Raw genomic sequence first — 12,932 nt, 5'->3', positions numbered from 1 at the left:
CAGCGCAGCGAGACAGAATTTGGGGATCTGTATTACTTCATAAGCTCACAGATTCACAGGTGAGCCCCTGGGCTAATAACCAGCAGGTAGCGGGCGGGCAGTTTGCCACGCATTTTGTTCTTGGGTAATCCTATTTCCAATCGAGTAATGGCTGGGGGCAAGTGTGCAATAGGCACTGGGCTGATTAACCCCTTAAGTGGCTGGAAGTAAACCCCTGGAATTATTTGGCAGAAGAGGTCCAAATTATATGGCAGGGTTGATGGAATGACTCAGAGGGGTGCACCACACTGATTTTTCTGGTTTTAGTGTCTCTTCAGACATTTTTAACAGTTGATTCTCACATTATTTTTGACAAAGTATTTTGCATTTCGGCGTGATTTTTCCAAAGTGTTAATATTAGCTGTTAAACAGTGATATGCTATCTATTTGAAAAGCTGCCCCTGCCCAATTATTCACTGTGCTAGTTAATCCTTTCTCGTTGGGAGTAAACCACTGGAATTACATGGCAGGAGAGGGCGAAATTATGTGGCAGATTTCAGTAAGTCACGCAACGAGAAAATAAATTATACGGCGTAATGCAGCATTTTTGTGTAACTAGATACTTGATTCTTCTGTTATTTTAAACTTGTTAACACTCACCTGTGGCATAATGATTAAGCTCGCAGACCCTCATACCGAAAGTCGAGGTTTCTATTCCATGTGTGTACCTGGTTGTTATGTATCGGTCGAGTATGCACAAGGGGATCATGTTAGCACTTTACCTTGTTTATGCAACCTTACACTGCAGAAAGATTTATGTGCTGATAATCTAGTGCCAAAGACAACAACAAAAAAAGTGTTGCCTGGTCTCAATCAGCTGCTTCTGCCAGTGGGTTGGTCATGTTAATAACGTAGTGATAAAGTCATTGCAAAGTAAAAGCTTAATGCTCCTGTAAACATCATTTAAAGATGGTGTTTAACCAAATGTTATAATACCACACAGAAAACAAAGAATAAAAACTAGGGTAGCTTAATTCTGCACTGAAGACAGACAAACAAATGTCCGGAAAACACGTAAATAAAACAAGATGGGGTAGAGGGTGTGTCTTAACGGCCAGAAAGGCCATCATCAACCAGTGAGTGCCCTTGGTTATCTGGCTCAGTGCATAAATCATAATGTGGGAGTGAAGGCCCAAATATATGAGATCATAAGCACCCAGCATATTTGAGCAGTGAGTACAGTTGCCCATGGAGCAGCAGTGGCTGAGGGGCACTCAGGCCGAAGATGACATATCAGGTTAACAGAAGACCTGTTGGCACGAGGAGATTTCCCTTTATAATGTCTCCAGGTATATCTAGGAGCAGGAAACACGATGACTATGTTTGGGTGCTCAGAAATACCAGTAAACATTCCAAGGTAATCTGCAGGTATGCACAGTATACTCTCAGCCACACCAGTCATTGTAGCGGAATGTCTGCATGCACACGCCCACAGGCTACACAGGGGAAGTTAACAGAAGCAAACACTTTACTTACCGTTGAGAACTGTTATGGGAGTTCGTTGAACAGGTTTTCGGTTTGGTGACAGTGTGCTGCATCGCTCGTTTGAAAACAGGTGTCTGACTGTTCCCCCGTGTTTTCTTTCCTTTGACACCTGCTAGCAGAAAAAAAACACACTGAGAGGTTGTGAAGCGATGTATAAAAGCGTGAGAATAGACAAGGTCGTGCATTCGATTGCTTGTCTTTTTTTTTTTTTTTTAAAGATCGGATGGTTTGATCTGATTCCGGGACGTAGCTTCCATTGTGCAGCAGATGCAGTGCACCGGGGTCCAGAAGCCTGAGGGGCACACTTATCTCCGATTATGAACGTATTTCATAACTGAGACCGCAGTCAGGATGCCCATTTACTACTCCACCAAGGCCTATGACACTCTAGCTGCGCAACTGATTTAATTAAGTGAAAGCCAGATATCTGGCACGAAATTAAGGATGCCTGACATGCAGTGTTATTAATGCGTGAAGCGAGCGCCAGAGCACTACGAGACGAGACTCTTTAGTAAGGCCCTACCCACTTCCTCCCGCCTGGCTTGTAAATGGACGTCAGGCTGAGCCTGCAGGCCCGACATGGTCCCGGCAGCTGTGCACTGTCAGGCCAATGCGTTCATTCAGGGATGGGCAGCTTCCGACAGTCCAGGTTCGTTAGCGGGTGGTTCTCCATACCCACCCTCGGCCCGAGCACTGCCTGAAGAGCCCCCACCCAAAGTCTGGCATGTCCCACTTCCGCCCGCCTGGCTTCTAACTGGACGTTGACGCCCCCGAGGCCTGCGTGGGCGCTCGCGCAGGCCCCGCGCGCTGCGTGCTAACGGATACCGCAGAGCACGTGGTGGCTGCGGCAGCAGCGGGAGCCTCCATCATGCGCTGGGTTCTCGCTCCTCTCTGCTGCACGAACTCCAATTAACACGTCGCACGAATCCTGCCGACGCAGTCAAGTCTCACCTTCGAGTCCTCGCAGGATTGGAGGGTGGGAGGGAGTAGTTGAAGCTCTGCGATGCACTGCCTGTGATGGGGCCGACCATACCGAGGAGCTCAGGGGTGACTGATCTCTAAACTGCTTGAGGTGGTTGCTCATTCGCCATGTGCGGATGATATAGGTTGAGCATAATTCGTTTAGTGCGCAAACTATCTTGACGTCATTATTTATTCCTATTACTCGGAGAGACGGAAGTAGTCGTAGAGAACGTTTGTGCAGAGCGCATGGCTTTTGCGGCCAGGGTAATTTTGGAGGATTGTTCAAATTGTCCCACAGAATGGCCAATCTGGAAGAAATATTTTAAATCTAGTTCATTGACCACAGAGGAGCCCGCTGTATATTAGTTAGTCGGTCTCCCACCGTATCCAAAGAAAAGTGGGGTTGCAGATTGTATTAGATGCATTTCATAGCTCCGATATTTAGGTCTGACCCGACGGTGGAGCTGTAATTGGACCTTAAGTGATCAACAGAAAAAATAACTTAAGCACTACTACGAGAGGGGCTTCGGCTCCGTCCAAATGTTGGTTGTGTTAAATAAATATTTTAATTTGGTAGAGGTTGTGTCCTTCCACTAAAAAGCTGTTTGTCTTGAAGCTTTTGTCTGATGAGAAAGCCAATGGTAAACACTGCAGGACCAGGTTCTGGCAAGTTTGAAGCGGGTCATCTATTCATCTCCATCACTTTACAGGCTAAAACAATGATGTTTCCGTTTTTTCCCCCTCAGGCAGCACACCTTTTTTGTAGTATGTGTATTGCATACTATGAACTTGAGTCAACTTAAAGAGCCAGGGTGAATGCAGCTTGTATGCGTATGTTTATGAAAAGGCACAATTGAGTACATTGCAGCTGAGGCTGAAGGCCGTGCGAGTTTATTACAGTGTCTTATAAAAATGGTCATACTCCATGCCCGTTTTATCCTGGGCTTTTCTGCGGAGCGCAGAGTGACGGTTACACATGGACCAATTGTTAGAGTGGGAGAATGTGTGAAGGTAGACAGCTATTGGAAAAATGGACAGCGCCAAATGAATACAGTGCAGTGTTTACTGGTAAGTGGTGGGCTTGAGGGATGGTTATGCAGAGGGGAGTTTGTGCTAAAGGAGAGAGTGAAGAAATGCTGAAGTGAAAAAGAGATAGGTCTGAGAAATGCAGAAACGATTTCCAAAATATGTAAGGAGAGGGGCATAAGTGTCAAATAGCGAGAGGCTGCAAAGGAAAGCATTGTGAGGGGTGAGTTCAGGAGTGAATGATGCAGATTGAAAACCACTATCCTTTCCACAGGACTTAATGATGCTGCTGTCACACAAAAATCACAGAGGCAGACAAATAATATTCAGGATTTTACTTTTAAATGTTTTAAGCCAGGCCCGTATTTACATAGGCCATACCTCTTCAAAATTATTCCTAGATAAGCTTCTTTGGCCACACCCCTTTTAAAGACCACTCGCCTTTGTCACCCCACTTAAAGTACGGAGCAGGACTATGTTGGTTGAGGTGACAACCCATTGATCCTATCTGTAGGTCTGATCTGTTTATAATGAAGGTTTCTGACAAAGTGTGGGGAAAGTACCATCTTGCCTGGCATGTTACCCCCATATTTCACTGTATGTATGTTGTTTTAGCCCTTGTGTCACTGGGATCCTGCCAGGCAGGACCCCAGTGCTCATAGTATGTGCACTGTATGTGTGCCCTATGTGGTGCCTAACTGTATCACTGAGGCTCTGTTAACCAGAACCTCAGTGTTTATGCTCTCTCTGCTTTCTAAATTTGTCACTGCAGGCTAGTGACTAAATTTACCAATTCTCATTGGCACACTGGCACACCCATATAATTCCCTTGTATATGGTACTTAGGTACCCCGGGTATTGGGGTTCCAGGAGATCCCTATGGGCTGCAGCATTTCTTTTGCCACCATAGGGAGCTCAGACAATTCTTACACAGGCCTGCCACTGCAGCCTGCGTGAAATAACGTCCACGTTATTTCACAGCCATTTTTCACTGCACATAAGGAACTTATAAGTCACCTATATGTCTAACCTTCACCTGGTGAAGGTTGGGTGCCAAGTTACTTAGTGTGTGGGCACCCTGGCACTAGCCAAGGTGCCTCCACATCGTTCAGGGCAAATTCCCTGGACTTTGTGAGTGCGGGGACACCATTACACGTGTGCACTATACATAGGTCACTATCTATGTATAGCATCACAATGGTAACTTCGAACATGGCCATGTAACGTGTCTAAGATCATGGAATTGTCACCCCAATACCATTCTGGTATTGGGGGGGACAATTCCATGATCCCCCAGGTCTCTAGCACAGAACCCGGGTACTGCCAAACTGCCTTTCTGGGGTTTCCACTGCAGCTGCTGCCAACCCCTCAGACAGGTTTCTGCCCTCCTGTGGTCCAGGCAGCCCTGGCCCAGGAAGGCAGAACAAAGGATTTCCTCAGAGAGAGGGTGTTACACCCTCTCCCTTTGGAAATAAATGTGAAGGGCTGGGGAGGAGTAGCCTCCCCCAGCCTCTGGAAATACTTTGATGGGCACAGATGTGCCCATCTCTGCATAAGCCAGTCTACACCGGTTCAGGGATCCCCCAGCCCTGCTCTGGTGCGAAACTGGACAAAGGAAAGGGGAGTGACCACTCCCCTGACTAGTACCTCTCAGGGGAGGTGCCCAGAGCTCCTCCATTGTGTCCCAGACCTCTGCCATCTTGGAAATAGAGGGGTTGGGGGCACACTGGACTGCTCTGAGTGGCCAGTGCCAGCAGGTGACGTCAGAGACCCCCTCTGATAGGCTCTTACCTTTCTTGGTAGCCAGTCCTCCTTTCTTGGTAGCCAAACCTCCTTTTCTTGCTATTTAGAGTCTCTGCTTTGGGGAATTCTTCAGATAACGACAGCAGGAGCTCACCAGAGTTTCTCTGCATCTCCCTCTTCGACTTCTACCAAAACCGCAACAAAGTAGCAAGATGACTACCAGCACCATTGTAGCGCCTCATCTTGCCAGCTTTCTCAACTGTTTCCTGGTGGTGCATGCTCTGGGGCGTTACCTGCCTTCACCCTGCACCAGAAGCCAAGAAGAAATCTCCTGTGGGTCGACGGAATCTTCCCCCTGCTAACGCAGGCACCAAAAGACTGCATCACCGGTCCTCTGGGTCCCCTCTCATCCTGACGAGCGTGGTCCCTGGAACTCTATCCAAGTGACTCCCACAGTCCAGTGATCCTTCAGTCAAAGTTTGGTGGAGGTAAGTCCTTGCCTCCCCACGCTAGACTGCAAACCTGTGTACTGCGTGATTTGCAGCTGCTCCGGCTTCTGTGCACTCTTCCAGGATTTCCTTCGTGCACAGCCTAGCCTGGGTCCCCAGCACTCCGCCCTGCAGTGCTCAACCAGCTGAGTTGGCCTCCGACGTCATGGGACCCTCTCTTGTAACTCTGCGTGGACTCCGGTTCACAAATCTTCCAAGTGCCTGTTCAGGTACTTCTGCGGGTGCTGCCTGCTTCTGCGAGGGCTCTCTGAGTTGCTGAGCGTCCCCTCTGTCTCCTTCTCCAAGGGGCGACATCCTGGTCCTTCCTGGTCCTCAGCAGCACCCAAAAACCTCTACAGCGACCCTTGCAGTTAGCAAGGCTTGTTTGCGGTATTTCTGCATGGGAACACTTCTGCAACCTTCATCGCGACGTGGGACATCTTCCATCGAAAGGAGAAGTTCCTAGTCCTCTTCGTTCTTGCAGAATTCTAAGCTTCTTCCATCCGGAGGCAGCTTCCTTGCACCTTCATCCGGGGTTTCCTGGGCTCTTGCACCCCCCTGGACACTGTCGCGACTATTGGACTTGGTCCCCTTGCTTTGCAGGTCCTCAGGTCCAGGAATCAGTTTTCAGTGCACTGCTGGTGTTTGTTGTACTTGCAGAATCCCCCTATCACAACTATTGTGCTCTTTTGGGGTAGTAGGTGTACTTTACTCCTACTTTTCAGGGTCTTGGGGTGGGGTATCTTGGACACCCTGACTGTTTTCTTACAGTCCCAGCGACCCTCTACAAGCTCCCATAGGTCTGGGGTCCATTCGTGATTCGCATTCCACTTTTGGAGTACATGGTTTGTGTTGCCCCTAGACCAATGCTTGCCTATTGCAACCTATTGTAATTCTACACTGTTTGCAGTACTTTTCTGACTCTTACTTACCTGTTTTTGGTTTGTGTACATATAACTTGTGTATATTACTTACCTTCTTACTGAGGGTACTCACTGAGATACTTGTGGCATATTGTCATAAACATAAAGTACCTTTATTTTTAGTAACTCTGTGTATTGTATTTTCTTATGATATTGTGCCTATGATATAAGTGGTATAGTAGGAGCTTTGCATGTCTCCTAGTTCAGCCTAAGCTGCTTTGCCATAGCTACCTTCTATCAGCCTAAGCTGCTAGAAACACCTCTATTCTACTAATAAGGGATAACTGGACCCGGCACAAGGTGGAAGTACCTTTGGTACCCACTACAAGCCAGGCCAACCTTCTACAGGTATTGTGTCTTATTTATTATGAAGAGCTTATTTTAAAGCCAGTAGGCCTTTTAAGAGTGGACTGACATTAATTGTGATACCTTCTAGAAAGGTATTATGTAAAGGGAATCCAATAGATTATCTTAGTATGTAAGGGTTTTGGTATTGGTTACTCCCTGTGACAGATCGTCGGAGTACAAGACCTACAATTTGATAATCTTTATTATGGTAGGGGGTTGTACATTTTTGCCAGTTGTAATTTTATTGAGATTTGTAATTTCATGGCTACATAGAGAAGGGCTTTTTACTCCACCTAAATGTTGATATGCTTGAGTGCAGTTAGCTTATTATTATATTGTATTCTACATCAGGCATTCTTTCTTGGTGTTCAGTCAGAGTATATTTGGTCAGCAGGAAGCAAAGTATCTTAAAGCACATTAGTAAGCATTTATATTATACAGAACTAACAATAATCCTCACGCAATGCCATTCAACTATTCTTCCAATTTTTTTGTCAAACCTTCAGACAAACAGGTATTCTCTGCTCTGTTTATATTCTACCATTGTACTATAAAGTTATTTGTGCTATACTCCAACAACCTTTATCAGTTTTATCCTCACCCCGACTTCTGTTACCACTCAGTGACGATCTGGTAATTAATTGTAGATATAAGGTGTATTGCCGCCTCCTCTATAGGTAGTTCTAAGCATGATCCTCGTCACAGCGGGCATTCATCTAACTTGTCCTGTAAAGCCAGAATATGGTGTCCCATTTAGTTATGACGTACCTTTGCATGTCAACTTGCGTTGTTTGTCAGTGGCCGCAACCACTTTTGTAACATCCTGCAACCATAGCTTTGTATTTGAGGGACTTTTTACCTTCCAGGTTTCTGCCAAGTTTCTTTTGTCTCCAACCAGTGGTAAATCTACATATCTGCACATGTGTTTGTCCTGTTTTCATTGTGTTAGTGCCGCAGCTACTGCAATAGTCAGGACATCACAAGTCTTTCCTCTTGTTACTTCTCAAATTGTTGCTAAAATTTGTTCCCCTTTACTGTTGGATCATTGTACTTTCCCACACCATATGATAAAACATGCTACCTACATCAGGGGAAAGGTCTGATTACTCAGGTTCATTTTAGCTATCCTAGCATAGGACAAAGTGCAGGAAGTTAAATTGCGTGAAATTAAAGAATGCATTTTTTGATAATGTTTTTTAAGCAACTTTCCTATTCTCGTTTAGTTACTTCCTTGCCAATTTTCAGGCCTAGAGTCCATCTGCTTCTTATGCAACTAAGGCCAGAGGTAGTAGGCCTGACGCATTTATTGCGAAAAGCATATGTTAAAAACCATTAGGCCTTTAAAAGGAGGATGTTAATACTCTGTGTTAATGCTTTTAGACAGGTATTTTGGTATAGGTAAACTCATAAATTGCATTCTAAGCCAGGATTTTGGTGTTTCTTACCCTCCATGATAATGCCTGGGTAGAAGTTTTGAACCTGGAGAATCCTTTTTGTGCAGTTTAGGAAGGGTTATATGTTGCTTTGCCAAGTGTAACTGTGTGCATATTTGTTATTTTAAGACTGTAGATCAATAGTTGTCTTGTGGGAAAGTTTATGCGTAATTAAGAGGCTCGAGTTAGTGCACACACAACTGTGCGAAGTCATTGCTTTGTCACATCTTTGTGATTTTGAGAAATTATTGCAAGCAACTTTAGAAGCTTTTAATTGTGGCATACAATTAAATGAATTGCAGTGATGCACAGGTCACTTGAAAAAGCGGGAAATAAAGAAGAGATAGATGCTCGGACCAACTTAACACAGGTGAGAGTCTACGAAGTAGACTAGGATTTAATGTTCCCGGGCCTTTCCCTGTAACTGGCAGTTAGATTTTTGTATGCAGAACTTTAAACACCCCTTATGGCCATGGGAGAAATGGAAGAAACCATTTGACTCATACCTAATAACGATTAGTGATGAAAAGTATTCACCAACAAGAAAAGATAGAGTTCTTTTTCGTTACCTTAGTTGGAGTCAAAGAGAAGACCATGTGAAAGTACTTACAAACTTGCCTTGGGAAAGGGCAAAGGTGAACCTAGAATTGAACATGGGATGTTTGGAGTAATTCCAACGAAGCACTTGGACTTTAGAGGTGCAGGTAACAGACACCAACATATACCTCTCCCACTGTGACAATAACTCACATGGATCCATAAAGTCTAAACCCAGTTATTCACTGGTTCATCAGTCATTTATAAAGGTGATCAGGGAACTGTCAGCACCATTTTGGACTAACCATTGTTGGTACATTGTATGCAGTCTCTTATGACACGAAGGTTGTCTGTCCCCCCGGACTATCAGTATCACTCCCTCACCCTGGATTTGAGAATACTTCCTAAATGCCCCAAGGTTATAATCTTTTCCTTGAGATATGTTTGGAGAAAACAATAAATTCTCTTGGGACAATTCACCCAATACTCAACTAGTTTCTCACAATCCAAAATGACTTAAGGCAACTCTGACAATGCATCAAAATTCAGCCAAACTGCAACTACATACCTCATTACCTGCTGCCACACCTCATCCCTTGCTGCTTCGTGGTCCCACTCTCTTTTACTGGGGAGCAACACAATAACCCACATAATTGGAGGATCAGCATCCATTATTACAGATTTATCCATAGCCTTTCTATGAAGTCAGCAGCTGCATTCCTTGCAAGCGAGGTACTCCAAATTGAGGTTGTTCCAGTAAACCCACCATCCATCTTCTGATCCGAGATGTTGCTCTCTTGGCCCTTTTCCAATTAAAAATTTGAACCAAGGACTTGTATTCTGTCCTCACCACAAATGGTAGCCCCCCACAGAAAGAACTTAGAATGGTACACCGCCTGTGTGCACTCAAGAACCTTACATTGAATCACAGAGTTCTGTTCTCATGCCTCTTTGCTTGAGGATGAGGAGAACACGATTACCTTCTCTTCGCATTCTACCAACTGGGGCAGAACTGCCCCTGTTCCCTTCGTGGTAACATCCATAGTCAGAGTAGTTTGCTTTAACATCAGAATGCCCAAGTTAAGGCATTTTAGTGATCTGACCTTTTGCTGTGGAACAGACCCTATCAGACTAGAGGAATTTGGTCCCGTTCTTAAACATCAACCGGAGGGGCAGCACCATGCAGGCAAGGTTTTGCAATAAACTTGGTGTAAGACTCCACTTGGTATAAATAGAACCTAACCTGGTCCTTGTCACCAGGAGTAGGTGCCTAACAAAATGTACCAAATCTAACTTGGTGCTAATACCACAGTATGACCAAAGTATGATGCAGGGCCTACCGCTGTGATAAATGACGTGACTGCCTTGGGATCTTCGTTGAGGAGTTCCTGATGGTACACAGCAGAAAGATCCATCAGGTTGAACAGATTAGCACCACCCAGTATAGACAATACCTTGATGGTGTTTGGCAGTCCCTCCAAATCTATTGATTAAGGATACTGGAAATGAAGAGGGTTCTGGACAAAAGTTCGTAGAGACTTATCTGTGTTGGGTTTAGTGTGACCACATGGGGATCTCGCTGGTTGAGGAGTATGTTCTAGAGTACTCAGATGACTGCAGCAGCTTTCTCTTGTCGAAAAGACTAAGGCAGTCCTGTGAAAGTGATGGACGAGGCAGTGCCTTGATGTAGGAGAAGACTGTTTTCCAATTGGACGTAGTCCCGACGTTTATGGGAGTCTTCTCTTTAGAGGTTTATTTCGAATGAGGTATTGATGTTGAAATAGGTCTTGATGTCGACTGTTTTTGACATCAACCGCACATGTTTTTGACGTCAACCGTACATGTTAGTGACATTAAATAGTTCAACGTTGAAGGACACCAATATCTAAACGGTGAGCAGGTTAGCGCAGCACTGGTTTTTGATGTTGGTGGCCTTGATGTCGAACAGGAATGCAATCTTATCTTCTGTAAATGTCTCATTGGTTCTACCCCTCAAGTTATCCTTGGAGTATAAAAAGAGAGCAAAGCGCTCTCCTTCTCCCCCCGCCCTTCAGACCATCCTGCAGCATCTCCTGTATGCCCTGCCCTCTGATTTTCTCAAAAATATAACAGTTTGGCTTGGTGCTCCAGGATCCTGTTACCAGGAACTGGGAGAAATAACTAATCTGTGACCTTCGAGGTATGTTGGTCCACTTGAGGAAAGGTGATGCTCTTAAAAGCACAGTGACAGGTTTTTTGCTCCCTAGTGCAGCCTGTCGGCTGGCATACTCCCTTTTTTTTTCTTTCAAAAAGGTTTGTGGAGGATGTTTTCTGGTCACGTTTGTTAATGTAGGTGACAATTTACTTTAAAGTGATACTTTTTTAAATGAAAAATAAATTAAATTTAGCCCTCTTCAGCTTTTAATAGGATGCAAAAATAAAAACATTTTCTACATAAACACACTATTATACTGAATAGATTTGCGCAAGTATAGATATGTTCATTTTAAAATGTTTTTAGCTAAGTGTTCTGGGATTCTGTACGTCGGGACAGTTCTGTACATATAACGTTGAGGATTCCCCTAGAAGAGAATTAAGGTTGCAGGTAAGTAACTTTTCCTTCTTTGGTGTTTGCGGTAAGGCCATAGAAATGAGTATTTCTCAGGGGCCAGGGCATACTGGGGCAGTTATTTATTGCTGTGGCTGCTTCCATGCATGCAGCAAATTTGTGATCCTGCTCAGAATATTAAAAATGCTGATCCTCCAAAGCATATGCTCTAGTACCATATTTATGCCATTGCATGCCTCTTTGCTTAGTCCCTTGCTTTCAGCAACCGCTACCTGTTTGGAGGAGATTCTGTCCTAGGTACAGCAGAATGTTCATTCAAAGTGATGAGGAATAACGTACCCTGATTTTTTCATAATGCTCCCCTGCTCCACCATCCCATGCTTTGACCCCATAAAGTGCTTGTTTCCAGAAATTTGAATTTAAAAAATGGGAATAATACAAGCATTGGCAAAGGCAATAAGCTTCACCTATGCAAAACGTATTGGCTTTGTCAATATTTTTTTAACCATGGTGTACACCAGCATGGTTTCTGTTTAATATGGCTAAAGGTTAGTGGCACAGAAAGGAGAAGAGTATAATGGAGTGGCGTGGAGTGTGCTGCAGTATAGTAGAGTGTTGTACAGCTGTTGAGTTGAGGGGTGTAGAGTGGGTAGTGTGGCGTGGAGTGGTGCAAAGTGGCATAGAGAGATTTGCATATAGTGGCGCAGATTGAAGTGGTGTAGAGTGGAATAGAGTGGCCTGGAGTGGAGCAGCGTAGAGTGGAGCATCATGGAGTGGCAGAGCATAGAGGGGAGGGGAGTAACGTAGAAAGGAGTGATGTAGAGTGGCATAGTGGCCTGGAGAGACATGGTGTGAAATGGTATTGTCATACAGTGATATAGTGTGAAGGGGATTAGAGTGGCATAAAGTGAAGTAAGTATGCATGATGTGGTAGTGCACTGCATTACAGACAACACATTTTCAATTAAAACAACAATTACGTTTTCACAGACATACAGTTTACTGGTATAATGCAGTGCACTTATGACAATGCTGCCATTACAGGCACTATGTTTTTATTTGAAATGACCATTACGTTTGCACAGACATACAGTTTTACTGATAAATGTATACATTGCACAAACAATGTGTGGAAATGGCGTCACCTGGTTTATTTTGATCATATTAAAATATTTGTTTCCACTACAAAAGTACAAAACTGTGCTCCATCTGTGCTTTTCTTATTCTGATATATTCGATTCTTCCATAGACATTTACGTTTTGTGTGCTAGAAAAAGCCTTGCATTTCTCATCCCTAGATTCACATAAACCCTCCCACTTTGAAGTCAGAGAAAGAAAGGTAAACACTAAGCTCCCTTGGAAGACAGAGCCTGACATTTAACCTTTGTTTTTTAATACA

At 44.4% G+C, this 12,932-nt stretch overlaps 1 protein-coding gene and 1 long non-coding RNA gene across 5 annotated transcripts in view; one reads left to right on the top strand and one right to left on the bottom strand.

Moving 5' to 3' along the window:
- LOC138303814 (uncharacterized) overlaps nt 1-2,449 on the bottom strand; it is a 30,209-nt gene extending 27,760 nt beyond the window's left edge. The window contains exons 1-2 of one of the 2 annotated variants that reach the window (XR_011205451.1): nt 2,048-2,449; nt 1,516-1,636 (exon numbers count right to left, since the gene is read on the bottom strand). This is a non-coding gene — a long non-coding RNA (uncharacterized lncRNA). The remainder of the gene's footprint in view (nt 1-1,515; nt 1,637-2,047) is intronic. The other variant, XR_011205450.1, reaches the window with a different exon arrangement.
- The window catches only part of DNAJC5 (DnaJ heat shock protein family (Hsp40) member C5), a 197,272-nt gene that overhangs the window by 111,190 nt on the left and 73,150 nt on the right, over nt 1-12,932 (top strand). The window lies entirely within an intron of this gene.

This window comes from Pleurodeles waltl, chromosome 7 (assembly GCF_031143425.1).
Source record: "Pleurodeles waltl isolate 20211129_DDA chromosome 7, aPleWal1.hap1.20221129, whole genome shotgun sequence".
Classification (NCBI taxonomy): domain Eukaryota; kingdom Metazoa; phylum Chordata; class Amphibia; order Caudata; family Salamandridae; genus Pleurodeles; species Pleurodeles waltl.
The sequence above is the reverse complement of the archived record's forward strand: the minus strand, read 5'-3'. Positions and strand labels throughout refer to the sequence as shown.